Raw genomic sequence first — 19519 nt, forward strand, 5'->3', positions numbered from 1 at the left:
CAGAGACTTAAATTTTAATTCTTTTATGGACTAGGAACCTTTCTATACCCAATAGCAAACTAGGTAAACCATTTAAGTGTTTTTTTCTTCATGTAAAGAGAGTGGGTGTTTTCCAAACATTGGCTGTAGTCAGCTTCATTTCTCTTTATAGATATTCCAAGGTTATTTGTGCCTGATTCATGTCCAAATCCTCCAACAATCTTGGTCTTTCAAACAAATCGAATCACAACAGGTAATAAAACAAAACAAAATGACTTTCAGACATATACTAGGAAAGAAGATTTATGGAACTTAGGCACCTTAATAGCCTTTCTATAGCTTTCCTTCCTAATGATTAGTAAGTTGATCAATAAGCATGTTCCTGCTCTATGACAGGCACTGGGCTTTTCTAGAATATGAATCTTTCAGATCAGGACCTTCAGAAAGACAGATAGCCCTAGGAACTCACTCAGAAGGGGTTATTTTTTTTTCTTTAAAACATTTTAGAAACTACACTTGATTTTATCTTTCTATGCCTTTGCTCTTGACATTTGTATTGCCTTGAATGCATCCTTTTCTCCTCTTCGTTTATCTAAAATAATTCTCCCTCCAAAATTACCAATGATCTTATAATTGCCAAATCTAATGATCTTTTCTCAATCCTTTAGTTTCTTCACCTCTCTGCAGCCTTTGACACTGTTGACCACTCCCTTTTATGACTAATCTATCCTGCTTCTTCTATATGTTTAGTTACTTCCCATTCTCCTTTGATGGATCCTTATCCAGGTCACACCTATTAAACATGGATATCCTCCAAGATTCTTCCCTGAATCATCTTCTTTTCTTCTTCTGTACTATTCCCTTTGGTGATCTCATCAACTCCCTTGGATTTAATAATCATCCACAGCTAATAGTTCTCAGGTCTACCTATTAGCCCTAATTTCATGTCCTATAGATATTTAAATTCAATACATCCAGAACTGAATACATTATCCATCAACCCAATATACCCCTACCTAACTTTTCTATTATTATCAAGGACATTATCATCCAACAAATAAGCTATGTTCAAAATATCGATGTTATTATCAACTCCTCTATCTCATTAATATCCCATAACCTGTCAGTTGCCAAGTCCTTTTGTTTCTACTTTTGTAATTTGTAACATCTCCTGCATACATCTTTCTTTCCTCTGACATTGCTACCATCCTGGTACAGGCCCTTACCACTTCATGTTTCCCAATAGCTATTGTAGCCTTCATGATAATTTCGAAGTCTTGATTTTAATGCTGTAACTTACAGTATTATTACTACTATTTTTTTTTGCAGAGTATCTGTCACATACATAATTCTTATTTCCTCATGGAAAATATGACAAAGTGAGTCAGATTGTGTGTAAGGGAAGTGGATTGTCTTCATAAGTTAGTTGTCTATCTTATCAAATTCGACTATAGGAATACACGAATTTCTAGTCTTCCCTAATCATCCTTCTCTAAAGGACACTGATTCCTTCCAAGAGGGCAAACAGAAGGTTATGGTCAGAATATAATATTACTTTCCTCAGAGAAAGGACTACAAATACGTCTACCTGTTGCCTTAAATAGTGTGAGTTTGAGGGGAAAATAAGTTCATCTTATGCTCCTAATCACTTTTCCTTAAGAGAAAAGTAATGATCCAAGCTATATATCCAAAGCTTGAATCTATTTCTCCTCAATGTCAGTTCCACAGTGAACACATAGAATATAATCTCATTTATCCAAGGTGATGGCAAACAGAAATCAGAAGTTTATAGATAAGACTATGTGCTAGATAATAGAGAATAAATATGTTCTCTCATTGGAAGTAAATAATTTAGTGTAACCAATATAATTCCAAATATAATCCAATAGGAAATTTATGGAAATCTCTATTGTAGTAAGCAGATATTAGGTACATAATCTAGATGTTAGCTCCTCTTTATGTCAGTTTTTTTTCCCCTTCAGGAACCTGAAAAGCCCTTTCTCAAAGCTGGAAGCCAAAAGACTATGATCTCTCTTTTCCCAAGTTTAATAAACTCCATCCTTTATCCAGGCATATAACTTTTTACAAAAAGATTTCCCCCTTACATGTAAACCAAAATTTTTAATTTTGAATTCCATAGTCTCTCTGATGTTCTCTCCTCTCCCTGCCCTTGAAGAGGCAAGCAATTTAATATAGATTATACATATGCAGTCATGCAAAACATTTTCATATTGGTCCCAATTACAAAAGAATATGTAGACAAAAACCTCAAGAAAATCAAGAATAATATGAAAATGTTTTTTATATTGGTCCCAATTACAAAAGAATATGTAGACAAAAACCTCAAGAAAATCAAGAATAATATGAAAATGTTTTGCATGACTGCATATGTATCATCATCATTGAGGTTCCATTAGTTCTTTCTCTGAAAAGTACATAGTATTTTTCAATATAAGTCTTTGGGAATTGTTTTAGATCATTAAAATGCTGAGAATAGCTAAGTCATTCACAGTTGATCATTATATAAAATAGCTGCTATTGTGTGCACTGTTATTCTGGTTCTCCCCATTTCACTTTGCATCAGCTCATGAAAGTCTTCCTGGGTTTTACTGAAACCATCCTGCTCATCATTTTTTATAGTACAATAGTTTTCTGTCAAAATCACATACCACAATTTGTTCAGCTATTTCCCAGTTGATGGGCATCCCTTCAATTTCCAATTCTTTGCCAACATAAAAAGCTACTATTCATATTTTTCTACATGAAGGTCCTCCCCCACCCCATTCTCTTAAAAAAATCTCTTTGGGATGCAGACCAAGTAGTGGTATTGTTAGATCAAAAGTAATGCATAGTTTTATAGCCCTTTTGGCATAGTTCTTCAGAATGATTAGATCAATTCACAACTTCAAAAACAGTAAGGTACAAAATGTTAAATAACTGATCTCCACCAGAGAAAAGAGTCACATGCAAATGGTCTTAGAGGTGCAATTTGCAGGTGGTTTGTACTTTTGGTTACTAAAATTTCTTCTTCCATCTTCTATCCCATAAATATATCAACCTTGCCTTGACATGTCTTATTGCTAGGAAGGAACAAGATATCTTAATGACATCAACTGGAAGTGTCCTTGTCAGTATGGCCCCCCAAACCAGGATCATTTTCAAGAATAAAGACGCTCAAGATGATACATTTTTCCTTGACAGAATCATTTGTACTTTCATTCTGATGCCATGTTTTAACACATTGCACTGAAAGACCGATTTCTCCTTAGTTTCTTTAAAAGCCTCACCAGTTTTCACTGTCAGGATAACTCAAAAGTGCTACTAGTGACATAAAGACTTGCTAGGATTTCTGTTCTTCTTGTGGAGTGGGAGTGCTACATGCTGTTCTTACCTCTGTCCATCCTGTGAAGTGTTCACCTGCCCGTGTCTCTAAAGTGGCACATATACAAAGTCTAGTGCAGAACTGATGGGGTCAAATAATGTTCTCATCATTAACTTCAACCACCAGTCTGTTGCAAGGTCCAAGTATAGCCAACACAAGCAAATCAGAGCCAAGGAGAAATTTCTCCTCATTATTAAACCAAAATCTAAGTACTTGTCTCTCTGTAAAAACAGAGCAGAGAGAGAAACACTGAAACCAGCAAATAGGGTCTGAGGTTTCAATAAATGTCAGGGAGTGTCAAGTTTGTTTAGATTACAAATTATTGCTGGCTGACAGTCATTACTTTACAACAAATGATTGCTGTCAAGTGGGAAGGGGAGGGGAAAGCTCTCAAATGACAGCCGGAGGGAAACAGAAGTTACCAAATACTATAACAATAATAAAAAATTACCAGAGAGACTTCAGTATTTTCTGAATTTAGCATTTCCATTAGATTCATCTCAAAAACTTTAGCCCAAATTTTTCCATCTTTTCTACAAAATTTGAGAGTATGACTTATTGATTATATTGAAAACAGCATGTAATAATCTTTCTCACTTAAATATCTGAGTGATTTTTAAAGGACAGAACAGCTTCAAGGTGAACAGATAATTTAGGGGCCCGTAACAAAATACAACAATAGTTTTATTGGCCCTTTAAGATTGTTTTTCACATGATAAATATGTAGATAATCACTCCTACCTCTCTCCTCCCACCAAATTTTGGAAATAATTTTTCTATTCCTGCAGCATTTTGGAATATGGCTGCTACTGTCTGGATTCTACTGTGGTAAAGACAAGGGACATTTTCAGGTGTGAGTGCTGGCCAGTAGAAAGAGAGAAAGAATACAGGACAATAACATTGCAGGGCAACAATAGTGCCACCTGTCTTCATTACTTTTTTTTTAATTTTATTTAATTGATTAATTAAGAAAAATTTTCCATGTGATTCATGTTCTTTCCATCTCCTCCTCCCAAGCCCCATCCATAGCCAATGCTCAATTCCATTGGGTTTTACCATGTGTCATCATTTTAACTATCAGAAGAGAAATTGAAAGTACTGGGATAGAAGTCAGTCAGTAAAACTTTCATGGTCATAACAATTCCTATTCCTTTGCTTCTAAGATGACTTTCACTTATTTATTTTTACCTGGCCCTTTCTTCCTCTTTATCTCTAGGTAGAGGCATGAATTTACCATTTTAATTTCAAAAAATGAGGCCTAGAATAGTTAAATGACTTGACCAAAAAGTCAATGAGAGGCCTAGAATTAAAATTAACTTTCTCTTCACTCCCAATCTATGGGTTTTCCCAATGTGCTTCTCTCTGAAGGAAAGTAGTAATTTAGAGTGATGAGATATGAGTGAATACTCACTTTACAAATAAAATGCTGGATTCAAGACATAACTTAATCTTTGAAAGCCTACAAATAATTACAGGAACATACTGAGATTGATTTAGGCAATTTGATAAATTTCACCTTTGAATCAGTTTTCTCATCTATAAAATGAGGAGCTTGGATAAGATGAGTTCTAAGTGTCCTTCTCATGATAAGTTCTATTATTTTCAATAAAATAATAATGAAATATTTGTTTTTAAAATTTATAACTTTAACAAAACTATGCAACGAAAACATTTTATATGACAAATGTGATTTTTTTCAAGCAGAATAAGTTGTGCAAACCTAGAAGTACAATCCAAATATATCATTTAATTTGAAATTGTTTCTTTGACACCATAGCTTCTTTTAACTGTTTGCCTATCCATCTGTCTCTCCAAAATATATTTAACTGTGGAAATTTCAACTTCAAAATTTCTCTCAAATTCCTGCCCTATGCTAAATGAAAAGAATGTCTCTATTCTCAGCCACCTTTTTATTCATAACTGGGGTCAAATTTTTCAGGGTACATAATTTGGGGTTATAGCTTTAGTTGTCCTTTTTGTAATATAATATTCCATTTCCTTTTTAATTTCTCATGAGTACAGGAAAATGTGCTTTTTAATTTGAATACCTTTGTATTTAAATTTGAAAGTGTTTTAGGGGCTATATGCAATGTTTTCTGTTTGTCATTGTAATTGTTCTATTGAATTAATTTCAGTTTGGTGCTTTAGAATACATATTTATTTTTGTTGTTTGTTTTCTGGAAATGATCTGTGCATTCCCTGCACAGGTACTTTGTGCTCTCTATCCAGTAGTTATGAATAGTTTTCTCATATTGTTTCTAGCATTACAGTTTTAAGATTTTTCTATTTGTTGTGTTCTTCTATTAGATCTTTGATTCTTTTTTTTTAATTATAAATATAAATATACATAAATATATAAATATAAATATAAATAAATATTAAAAAAAATCTTGGAGTCAATATTGTGTATTAGCTCCAAGGCAGAAGAGTGGTAAGGGCTAGGCAATGGGGGTCAAGTGACTTGCCCAGGGTCACACAGCTGGGAAGTGTCTGAGGTCAGATTTGAACCTAGTACCTCCCGTCTCTAGGGCTAGCTCTCAATCCACTGAGCTACCCAGCTGCCCCAAGATCTTTGATTGGACCTTTTTCAGGGGTTTTATCACTGAATGCTTATGTCAGTAGAGAAAAAAGCAGATCAATGAATTAGGTATGCAACAACAACAACAAATTTGGTACTGGCTTAGAGACAGAAAGGAGGATCAATAGAACAGACTTGGGGTAAGAGACCTCAGCAAGACAGTCTATGACCAGTCGAAAGATCCTAGATTTTGTGACCAAAACCCACTATTTGATAAAAACTGCTGGGAAAATTGGAAGACAGTGTGGGAAAGATTAGGTTTGGATCAACATCTCTCATGCTACACTAAAATAAACTCACAATGGGTGAATGACTTGAATATAAAGAAGGATACTATAAGCAAATTAGGTGAATACAGAATAGTATCCATGTCAGATCTTTGGGAAGTGAATGACTTTAAAACCAAGCAAGAGCTAGAAAAAAAATCACAAAATATAAAATCAATAATTTTGATTACATCAAATTAAAAAAGTTTTTCTACAAACAAAACTAATGCAACCAAAATTAAAAGGGAAGCAACAAATTGAGACATAATCTTCAGAACAAAAACCCCTGACAAAGGTCTAATTACTCAAATTTATAAAGAACTAATCCAATTGTACAAAAAATCAAGCCATTCTCCAATTGATAAATGGGCAAGGGAAATGGATAGGCAGTTTTCAGATAAAGAAATCAAAACTATTAATAAGCACATGAAAAGTACTCTAAATCTCTTATAATCAGAGAGATACAAATCAAAATAACTCTGAGGTATCACCTCACACCTAGCAGATTGGCTAACATGACAACAGCAGAAAGTAAGGAATGCTGGAGGGAATGTGGCAAAGTTGGGACATTAGTGCATTGTTGGTGGAGTTGTGAATTGATCCAACCATTCTGGAGGGCAATTTGGAACTCTGCTCAAAGGATACTAAAAAGCTGTCTGCCCTTTGATCCAGCCATAGCACTGCTGGGTTTGTACCCCAAAGAGATAATAAGGAAAAAGACTTGTATAAGAATATTCATAGCTGTGCTCTTTGTGGTGGAAAAAACAACAAATTCAAAATTTCCATTTAAAGACTAAATTGGAAACCCTAAAAATCAACAGCGTAATTAATACAACTGAAAGTAAAATAACTATATATCTAATAAATAAGAATAGGAGTTGGTTCTATAAAAAAAAACAAAGACATAAAATAGAGTATTTGTTAATTTGATTTGTTTTTCTTTTTGGTCAATTTTGAAAATTATTCCCTTGTTACAAAAATCATTTTCAATACCTCCCTCTTCTCCCTCTAATTCCCTCCCCTCCCATAGCTGATACACAATTCCACTGGGTATTACATGTGTCTTTGGTCAGAATGCACTTCCATATTATTGATATTTGCACTAGGATGTTCATTCAAAGTCTACATCCCCAATCATATTCCCCTCAACCCATGCAATCAAGCAGTTGTTTTTTCTTTGATGTTTTTATTCCCACAGTTTTTCCTCTGAATGTGGATAGTGTTTTTTCTCATACATTCCTCCTGGTTGTTCAGGATCACCGCATTGCCACTAATGAAGAAGTCCATTACATTCTATTGCACCACAGTGTATCAGTTTCTGTGTACAATATTCTCCTGGCTCTGATCCATTTGCTCTGCGTCACTTCCTGGAGGATTTTCCAATTCCCATGGAATTCCTCCACTTTATTATTACATTGAGCACAATAGTGTTCCATCACCAACATATACCACAATTTGTTAAGCCATTCCCCAATTAAAGGGCATCCCCTCATTTTCCAATTTTTTGCCACTACAAAGAGTGCGGCTATGAATATTCTTGTACATGTATATTTCCTTATTATCTTTTTGTGGTACAAACCCAGCAGTGCTATGGCCGGATCAAAGGGCAGACAGTCTTTTAGCACCCATTGGCATAGCTTCACATTCCCCCCAGAATGGTTGAATCAATTCACAACTCCACCAGCAATGCACTAATGTCCCAACTTTGCCACATCCCCTCTAGCATTCCTTACTTTCTGCTGCTGTCATGTTAAACAATCTTCTAAGTGTGAGGTGATACCTCAGAGTAGTTTTGATTTGTATCTCTCTGATTATAAGAGATTTAGAGTACTTTTCATGTGCTTATTAATAGTTTTGATTTCTTTTACTAAAAATTGCCTATTCATGTTCCTTGCCCATTTATCAATTGGAAAATGGCTTGATTTTTTATACAACTGATTTAGCTCTTTGTAAATTTGAGTAATTTAACATTTGTCAGAGGTTTTTGTTATGAAGATTGTTTCCAAGTTTTTTATTTCTGCTCTGATTTTGGTTACATTGGTTTTCTTTGTACAAAAATTTTTAAATTTGATTTGGTAAAAGTTATTTATTTTACAGTTCATGACTCTTTCTAAGTCGCACTTGGTTTAAAATTTTTTCCTTTCCCAAAGGCCTAACATGTATACTACTCGATGTTTACATAATTTACTTAGAGTTTCTTTCTTTATGTTCATGTTATTCACCTATTCTAAGTTTATCTTGGTGTAGGGTGTTAGGTGTTGATCCAAGCCTCATCTCTCCCACAGTGTCTTCCAATTTTCCCAGCAGTTTTTATCAAACAGTGGGTTTTGGTCACAAAAAGTGAGATCTTTGGGCTTTGCATAGACTGTCTTGCTAAAGCTACCTACCCCAAGTCTATTCCACTGATCCTCATTTCTGACTCTTAGCCAGTACCAAATTGTTTTGATGACCCATGCTTAATTGTACAGTTTGAGATCTGGTACTGCAAGGCTACCTTTTATATATTTTTTTTCATTATTTCCCTGGATATCCTTGATTTTTGTTCTTCCAAATGAATATTGTTATGTTTTTTTCTAATTCAGTAAATTTTTTTTGAAATTTTGATGGGTATGGCACTAAATTAATGTATAAGTTTGGGTAGGATGTCCATTTTTATTATGTTAGCTCATCCTACCCATGAGCAGTTAATGTTTTATCCAATTGCTCAGATCTAGTTTTAGTTGTGTGGAAAGTGTTTTGTAGTTAGTTGTGTTCATACAGTTCCTGTGTTTGTCTCAGCAGATAGATTCCTAAGTATTTTATATTGTCTAGGGTTATTTTGAAAGGAATTTCTCTTTCCAGTTCCTGCTGCTGAGATGTATTGGAGATCAATAGAAATGCTAATGACTTATTTGGGTTTATTTGTATCCTGCAACTTTGCTAAAGTTGTTGATTATTTCCACTAGCTTTTTAGATGATTCTCTAGGATTCTTTATGTAGACCATCTCATCATCTTCAAAGAGTGATATCTTGGTCTCCTCATTGCCAATTTTAATACTTTCAATTTCTTTTTTCTTCTAATTGCTGCTGCAAGTGTTTCTAGTATAATGTTATATATTAGAGGTGATAATGGGCATCCTTGTTTCACTCTTGATCTTATTGGGAATGCATCTAGTTTATCCCCATTGCAGATGATGTTGGCTGATGGTTTTAGTTAGATATTGTTTATTATTTTTAGGAAAGACTATTCCTATACTTTCTAGTATTTTTAATAGGAATGAGTATTGTATTTTGTCGAAGACTTTTTCTGCATCTATTGAGATAATCATATGATTTTTGTTGTTTTGCTTGTTGATATGGTCAATTATGTAGATGTTTTTCCTGATATTGAACCATCCTTGCACTCCTGGTATAAATCCCACCTGATCATACCGAATAAAACTCCTGATCATTTGCTGGAGTCTTTTAGCTAATATCCTATTTAAGATTTTTGCATCTATGTTCACTAAGGAAACTAGTCTGTAGTTTCCTTTCTCTCTTTTTGACCTGCCTGGCTTTGGAATCAGTACCATATTTGTGTCATGAAAAGAATTTGGTAGAACTCCCTGTTTCCTTATTATGTTGAATAGTTTGTATAGTATTGGGATTTGCTTTTCTTTGAATATTTGATAGAATTCATTTGTGAATCCATCAGGTCCTGGGGATTTTTTCTTAGGGAGTACTTTAATGCCCTGTTCAATTTCTTTTTCTGATATGGGACTATTCAAGGATTCTACTTCTTCTACTATTAACCTAGGCAATTTATGAATTTTTATAAATATTCATGCATATCACCTAGATTGGCAGGTTCATTGTCATCTAATTGGGCAAAATATTTTTTAATGATTGCCTTAATTTCCTCTTCATTGGAGGTAAGTTCATTGCTATACCTATCAAACTACAATCCTATCCATGAGCATTTGATGTTTTTCCAGTTGTGTATATCTAGTTTTATTTGTGCAAAGTATTTTGTAGTTATGTTCATATAATTAATGAATTTGTCCTGACATGTAGATTTCCAGGTATTTTATCTTGTATACAATAATTTTAAATGGAGTTTCTCTCTCTAACTCTTGCTGATGGGTTTTGTTGGAAATATATAGGAATGCAGTTGATTTATGTGTGATTATTTTGTACCCTGCAACTTTGCTAAGTTATTGTTTCTACTAGTTTTTTAGTTGATTTTCTTGGATTCTTTAGGTATACCATCATGTCATCTGCAAAGAGTGATAGTTTACTGTCCTCATTGTCTACTTTGATCCTTTCAATTTATTTTTCTTCTCTAATTGATACTGCTAGCATTTCTAGTACAACATTAAATAGTAGTGGTAATAATGGGCATCCCTGCTTCATTCCTGATCTTACTGGGAAGGCATCTAACTTATCCCCTTTGCAGATGATATTTGTTGATGGTTTTAAATGAATATTATTATCTTGAGGAAAAGCCCTTTTATTCCTATATTTACTAGTGTTTTCAATAAGAATGGATTTTGTATTTTGTCAAAGGCTTTTTCTGCATCTATTGAGACAATCATGTGATTATTGTGAATATGTGATTACCATGAGATAATTATGGTTTGATTATTGATATGGTTGGGGTGTATGGGGTACTCAGGGAGGGGTAGTATCTCTGGTATGGAGGGCTTGTCATGCCCTCTTAGGGCAGCTCTCCAGCCTCTGACCCTCACCTGACACCCAGCTCTCAATTGTGGCTCCTAGTAGTTTCTAGCATGCGGCAGCGGCCACACCCCGGGCAACAGCTTCCACAGGCCGGCTAAACCTTGTGAGGGTAGCCATCGGGTCATAGACCCCTGGTGAACCAGGGCTTTGCTCACCCAGCATGTGAAGGCTGCTTCGTCGGAACAGACAGAAGAAACCAATAAGAAGGTTCAACGGCTGAGATGGCGACACAGCAAAGCACTGTGGAGTGCTTAGGGCATGTTGGAGCACAAAGGACAACACGGCCATCCAATGCAGCTGAGGAAGTCTCCAGGTGTAACGATTTTTCGTGCCAATGGACCCAGGCTTCCAATGCCGAGAGAGTGGGACTGTCTCTGTGCATCGACTTTTCCACTTTAATCTCCTTCACGCACAAGTGTCTTTGTGCACACTCATCTATACACCATAGATGAAAAAGCACAAAGACAATCGTCATCCTTGGTTACTGAGAGACTACTACTATTGGAGGTAAGTTCTGCCTTTCCATCCCTAAGGCTATTAATTTGATTTTCTTCATTCCTCTTTTTTATTCAATTGACCAGTATTTTGTCTATTTTGTTTATTTTTTCAAAATACCAGCTTCTAGTCTTATTTATTATTTCAATAGTTCTATCACTTTCAATTTTATTAATTTCTCCCTTAATTTATAGGATCTCTAATTTGGTTTTCTTCTGGGGATTTTTAATTTGTTCTCTTTTAAGTTTTTTTATTTGCATTTCCAATTAATTGACCTCTGCCCTCCCAAATTTGTTAGTATATGAACTCAAGGATATTAATTTTCCCCTGAGTACTGCTTTGGCTGCATCCCATAGATTTTGAAATGATGTCACATCATTGTCATTTTCTTCAATGAAATTATTAATTGTTTCTAGGGTTTATTCTCTAACCAAATTTGGAGGTTCATATTGTTTAATTTCCAATTAATTTTTGATTTGGCTCTCCATGTACCCTTACTGATTATAATTTTATTGCTTTATCATCTGAAAAGTTTGCATTTATTATTTCTGCTTTTCTGTATTTGTATGCCATGTTTTTATAACCTAGTATATGGTCAATCTTTGGGAATGTACCATGTGGTGCTGAAAAGAAGGTGTATTCCTTTTTGTCCCTATTTATTTTTCTCTATATATCTATTAACTCTAATTTTTCTAAGATTTCATTCACTTCGTTTACCTCTTTCTTATTTATTTTTTAATTGATTTATCTGAATTTGATAATGGTAGGTCCATGTCTCCCACTTGTATAGTTTTACTGTCTTATTTCCTCCTTCAATTCTACTAGTTTCTCCATTAGAAATTTGGGTGCTATACTTTTTGGTGCATACATGTTGATTAGTAATACTTCCTCATTGTCTATCCTTCCTATTTTCAGGATGAATTTACCTTCCCTATCCCTTTTAATCAGGTCTATTTTTACTTTGGCTTTATCAGATATCATGATTGCAACTCCTGCCTTTTTTCTATCAGTTGAGGCCCAACAGGCCTTGCTCCAACCTTTAATTCTGACCTTGTGAATATCTACCCACCTCAAGTGTGTTTCTTGTAGACAATATATAGTAGGGTTTTGGATTCTAATCCACTCTCCTATTCATCTATGTTTTATGGGTGAACTCATACCATTTACATTCAAAGTTATGATTGTCACTTGTGAATTCCCTAACATTTTGATATCCTCTCTTAATTCTGTCATTTCTTCTTTTGCTATAACGTTTTAAACCAGTGGTTTACTTTTAATCAACCCTCCTAATCCTCTTCCTGGATATGCTTCCTTTTCTGGTCCCTCCCTCTTTGTTCCCTTCTTTTTTTTTAATGATCTGTTAAGTTCTATTCCCCCTCTCTTTCTCTCCCTTTTTGTACTCCCTACCCCCTAAACCCTTAGTTTTACATTCTCGCTTACCCGGTAAGATAAAATAGACTTCACGATCCCAATGGATCTAGGTGCTTTTCCCTCTCAGAGTTGATTTCACTGAGAATAAGGTTTATGTATTATCAATTAGCACTCTCTTCCTCTACTTCTTATAAGAGTATTCTTCCCCTCCCCTTCCCATGTGTATCTTTGTGTGAAAAACATTATTCTATTTATTTTACTTCTTCAAGTATCTCATGGTACCCTCTTTGATCCCCCACCCTTTTTCTTTTTTTTTTTTGCATATCATATTATAGTCCTTAATGCCCCAATCTTTTCCTATGAGTGATTCTTCTAGTTACTATTATAAGGGATACAGTTTTTGAGAGTTACAAATAACATTTTCCATATATATATATATATATATATATATATAAATAATTTGATCTAATTGTAGCCCTTAAAAAAGAGTGTTTGAATACAAAAGAAAAACACGTTTATCCTTTTCCCTCTTTTTCTTATTTACCTTTTCATGTTTCTCTTGATCTTTGTGTTTGATATAAAACTTTCCACTTAGTTCTGGTCTTTTTTTTTTACAAATAACTGTATATCTCTATTTTTTGAGTGCTCATAGTTTCCCCTGGAAGTATATAGTCAGTTTTGATAAATAGGTGATTCTTGGCTGAAGACCCAGTTCTCTTGCCTTTCTGAATATCATGTTCCAGGCTTTGCAGTCCATTAGTGTGGAAGCTGGCAGGTCTTGTGTGATTCTGATTGGTGCTCCTTGGTATCTGAATTGTCTCTTTTAGGCTTTTTGTAAAATTTTCTCCTTAGTTTGAAAGCTCTGGAATTTGGAAATTACATTCCTGGGAGTTGTCTTTTGGGGATTTAGTATAGAGGGTGCTCTATGAACTCTTTCAATGTCTACTTTGTCCCATTCTTTAAGAACATCAGAGCAGTTTTCTTGGATGCTTTCTTGTAGTATGATGTCAAGATTTCCATTTATTTCTGACTTTTCAGGTATCCCAATGATTCTTAAATTGTCTCTCCTTCCTCTGTTTTCCTGATCTGTCACCTTGTCAGTGAGATATTTTATGTTTTCTTCTATTTTGTCAGTCTTTTGACTTTGCTTTATTAATTCTTTCTCTTTTACAAGATCATTGGTTTCCATTTGCTCAATTCTGGACCTCAAGACCTGGTTTTCTGCTTTAACCTTTTAATTTTCAGCTATAATTTTTTGGTTTTGTGTTATAATTTTTTTTTATTTTCTTTTTGAACCATTTCCCACTTATCTTGCTAGAAGGCTTCCATCTTTTTTATAAACTCCAATTGAAATTCTTCCAGAGCTTGTGGAGAATTTCCATTTTTTGAAGGTTTTTTTTTTAATTTCCTCCTGTATATCCTCTGTATCCTGGGTTTTTCCTCCATAAGAATTTTCCAGGGTCAATGACTTTTTTTTTTGCTTTTTTTGGAAGGATTTTGGGGCTCCTGTGTGCAATTAGCATCATTATAGAAAATTTACCTTCCCTTTTTAGTCAGAAATCTGAGTGCACTGGGCAGGTTCTCTGCTTATGGATTTAAGGAGCAAGGATTTTGCCTGATGCAAGCTCTCAAATCTCCGCAGCTGTGCTATTTTCCTGGGGGCACCCAGGGTCTGCACTCCCTGAGTTTTGGGTGTAACTGCTCTCAGGGGTAGGTCCTTGGTGGTCTTAGTCAGCTCTCTAGACATTGAGGTGCCTCTTGCTCACTCTAGAAGTGCCCCTCACTCACTCACTGATTCTGGCATGCATTGGATTTGAGCGCTCAACCTCTGCACTCCCCCACCCACCCACTGTGGTTTCAGGTGTAACTTCTCTCACAGGTTGATCTTTGGTGTTCTTAGTCAGCTCCAAAGTACCTAGAGGTGCCACTTGCTTGCTCTAGAGGTTCCCCTTGATCACTCGCTGATTCTGGCACACGCTGCCTCTGACTCTGGCTCTGTAGGTGGGGTGGGGGAGGTTAGATCAGATCATTTTTGGGTGGGAGATTTTTCACCCCCTTATAGTGTAGAAATGCCCAAATCCCATATACCTTCATTTCTGCACCCTCCTGTATGATCTCTTTGTTCTTATGAAAAATTTTTTTCGGTCTTTTGAGGTAGTTTATATCAGTGGTTCTGAGGAGAGGAAGCATCCTATGTCTAGACTGTCACCATGATAACCCAGAAGTCGGTTAATTTGATTTAAAAAGAAAGAAAAAAATTGAATTACCAGCATCATAAATGAAAAGGGTGATTTCACCTCTAATGAAGAGGAAATTAAAGCAAATATTAGGAGTTATTTCACCCACTTTTAGGACAATACATCTGATAATCTAATGTGAAATGGATGAACATTTGCATATAAATTCCTTAGATTAAAAATAGAGGAAATTGAATACTTAATAATTCCATCCCAGATAAAGAATTTGAACAAGCCATCAATGAACTTCCAAAGAAGAAATGCCCAGGGCCAAAAGTAATCATGAGTGAATTCTACCAAACTCTTAAAAAATAATTAATCTAAATTCTAAACAAACTATTTGCCAACAATTTGCAAAGAAGGAGTTTTTTTTTTATCAAGTTCTTTTTATGGCACAAATATGGTGCTGATACCTAAGCCAGAAAGACCAAAAGCAGAGAAAGCAAATTATAGACCAATTCCCTTAATGAACATTGATGCAAAAATCTTTAAAAAATAGTAGCAGAGGCTATTGCAATATGTGACAAGGATTATTCACTATGACCAGATCGAATTTATACCAGGAATGCAAGACTGGTTTGATATTGGGAAAACTATCAGCACAACTAGCCACATCAATAAACAGACAGAAACCACATGAATATCTCAACAGATGCAGAAAAAGTTTTTGACCAAATACAATACCCATTCCTATTAAAAACACTAGAAAGCACAAGAATAAAAAAGCCTTTCCTTAAAATAATCAGTAGTATTTATTTAAAACCATCAATAAGTACCCATTGCAATGAGGATAAGTTAGAAATCTTCCCAGTAAAATCAGGAGTGAAGCAAAGATGCCCATTATCACCACTATTATTATAATAGAAATGATAGCTTTAGCAATTAGAGAAGAAAAAGTAATTGAATGAATTAAAATAGTCAATAAGGGCACTACTCTATCATTCTTTGTGAGTATGATAGTATACTTAGAGAACATAGAAAATCAATTTAAAAACTACTTGAAATAATTAATATTTCTTTCTTAATTTCTTAATAATTAATATTTTTTCTTTTTGTATTTATTTATTTACTTGAAAATTGTATTTAGTCAATTTAGAACATTATTTCTTGGTTACAAGAATCATATTCTTTCCCTCTCTCCCCTCCCCCAACCCCTTCCCATAGCTGATGTGCAATTCCACTGGGTTTTACATGTGTCCTTGATCAGAACCTATTTCTATATTGTTGATGTTTGCACTAGGATGATCATTTAGAGTCTACATCCTCAATCATATCCCCCTTTACCCATGTGATCAAGCTGTTGTTTTTCTTCAGTGTTTCTACTCCCACAGTTTTTCCTCTGAATATGGATATTGTTCTTTCTCATAAATCCCTCCAAGTTGTTCAGGGTCACTGCATTGCAACTAATGGAGAAGTCCATTACATTCAATTGGACCACAGTGTATCAATCTCTGTTTACAATGGTTCTCCTGGTTCTCCTCCTTTCACTCTGCATCAATTCCTGGAGGTTGTTCCAGTTCACAAGGAATTCCTCCACTTTATTATTCCTTTGAGCACAATAGTATTCCATCACCAACATATACCACAACTTGTTCAGCCATTCCCCAATTGATGGGCATCCCCTTATTTTCCAATTTTTGCCACCACAAAGAGTGTAGCTATGAATATTCTTGTACATGTCTTTTTCCTTATTATCTTTTTGGGGTATAAACCCAGCAGTGCAATGGCTGGATCAAAGGGCAGAGAGTCTTTTAGCACCCTTTGGGTATAGTTCCAAATTGCCCTCCAGAATGGTTAGATCGATTCACAACTCCATCAACAGTGCATTAATGTATATGCAATGTTCTATCTCCCACCTTTGCAAAAAAGTACGATGATGGCATCTTCTCATATATCTTCCTTGGAACCACACTTATTCATTGATTTTGTAACATTCATTTTTAATTGTATCATTGTGGATGTTCTTTCTATTTACATTGTGGTAGTTATTGTGTATTTTATTTTCCAGGTTCTACTTGTTTCATTTTACATCAGTTCATGTAAATCTTCCCCTGCTTCTGCTTTTTCTGTATTTATTACAGAGTAACCACTTAGTAAATTGGATTCTGTTAGAACTCCTCTGAACTTCAATTTCTTCATCTGTAAAATATGATGAGATTAGGCTAGGTAGTCAAGCTTTGGAGTCCCTTTCATCTCCAAATCTCTTGGTCAAAGACGTTTTAGACACTTAATTCACATAAATTCAAATTGCTTTTCAAAATGGTAATGCTATTTCAAAACTCTATCAATAGTGCACTAGTGAGCTTACTTTTCTACAACCCCTCCAACATCCTTACTGATTTGCTGAGTTGAAAAGAAACCTTGAAGTTATTATGATGTATATTTTTCCTATTATTAGTGATTTGGATTAATCTTATTGTTGATAATAGTTTATAATTCTTTTGAGAATAATTTGTTCTTAATATGCTTCAGTTACTTATCTATTAGAGAATGGCCTTTGGTCTTCCATGTTACATATACACATCCATACACAGATATTTATGTAATATGATGTATATTTACATGCATACCTATAATTCTGTTAGTTATCTATATATCTTGGGTACTAAACTTTTAGAGAAATTTGATATAAAGAATTTTTCCCATTTGATTGTTTTCCTTTTTATACTAGATAAATTAATTTTGGTTGTGCAGAAAAAAAGAGAGAGATAAAGAGAAGGCATCATTTTACAAAAAGATATATGCATGTATAAAATTATGTTTTACTTATTTCTCTATATGAATTCTTTCTCTGGACTTAGACATACAAAAATCATTCTTCAAACAACATTTCTGTTGTCGTATAAAGTGTTCTCCCAATTTTATTCATTTCACTCTTCAGTTTCATGTAGGTCTTTACTTGTTATTCAAAATTAACCTGTTTATCATTTTGTATGGTGCAGTAGTATTCCATCACGGTCATGTGCCACAACTTGTTTAGTCATTCCTCAATTGATGGGTAGCCCTTCAATTTTCCATTTATGTATTATCTTATAATAGCTCAGAGTCACAGAGATAGTAAATGTCTGCAACATGAGAGAAGACCAGTAGCTTTTCTAGTCTTCTTAAATTCAAGTCCAGTGACTTATCTACACCATCTTACTCTTCTTTTGTGAATAGGTATAAACAAAATAGGCACAAAGTAATTTGCAGTAAAGGGAAATGTCATGCAGAAGATATCATGTGACTTAAGGTTGCAAGGGATTCTAAGAGGCAGAGTTGAAAGGAGAATGCATTCCAGTCATGGTATATGGCAAGTGCAAAGATGGGGAGTGTATAATGAGGACAGATAGTTTGCATGGGGAATAATATGTAAAAAGGCTGGAAAGGTAGGCTGAGATCAAGTTGTGAAAGGCCTTAAATGCCAACAGAGCATTTTATATTTGCTCTTGGATGAAATAGTGAGCAACTGCACTATTTTTAGGGAGAAGTGATGACATCCTACCTGTACTTTTGGAGAATTATTTTGGTAGCTGTATGGATGAGAAATTGGAATTGGGAGAGACACGAAGAAAGAAAACCAGGTAAAAAGATGTTGCATAGTATTTATTACAAATAGTGAAGTAAATCAGTGAAACAGATGAGAAAAAGAAGAACTAGAAATAATAGAAAGCTTTAATCTAGTGTTCAATAAACTAAATTACCAAGGAAAAACTTCCTATTTGATTAAAAAATTTGCTGGGAAAACTTGAAGAGCTATATAGCAGAAATTAAGCTTAAATCAACATTTTATGCCATATTCCAGAAAATATTTTAAATGGATATGTTACCTTAATATTAAAGACCATGTCATAAAATAATTGAAAAGAAGCAGACTACATATTTTTCACAGGTAGAGATAAGGCATGCATTCTTAAAGGGGTTAAAAATAATTACAAAAAATAAATTGGGCAATTTTTACTACATGAAAGGAAATACATGCACAAATAATTAATAACTTTAGCAAAGTTCAAGTATACAAATTAATCCCACATAAATCATCAGCATTTTTATATATTTCCAACAAAACTAAGCAGGAAGAGGTAGAAAGAATCCCCAGTGTAAGAAGAGGCTTACACAAATTCAGAGGTCATTTTTGAAGATTATCATTAATAAGAGAAGTGATTCAGAAACTAAGCAATGGAAGAATATAAAGGGACAGAATGCTAAAATTACCAAATATCCCAGGAGGAAGGAAACTCCATTAAAGAGTAGGAGCTGCAACAGATAAGCAAATAGGGACAGATTAATGATAGAAGGGAATAAGTCAGTGAAATAAGTCCAGATATAAGCTAATAAAAATTGAAAGGAAAGGTAAGATGAATCAGTCAATATTTTATGAGGAAGATTTCCCTGTAGAGTGCCAAGAGAACATGAAATCACAGCAGGATATTCCTGAATGGTTAAAGAGAGAAATAAGAAATATAAAAGCAGAATTTTTTTTTAGCTTAAACAGTAGAAATAATGAGCAGAATCAGAATAAATGAACATGATT

This window comes from Monodelphis domestica, chromosome 2, assembly GCF_027887165.1.
Source record: "Monodelphis domestica isolate mMonDom1 chromosome 2, mMonDom1.pri, whole genome shotgun sequence".
NCBI classification, from domain to species: domain Eukaryota; kingdom Metazoa; phylum Chordata; class Mammalia; order Didelphimorphia; family Didelphidae; genus Monodelphis; species Monodelphis domestica.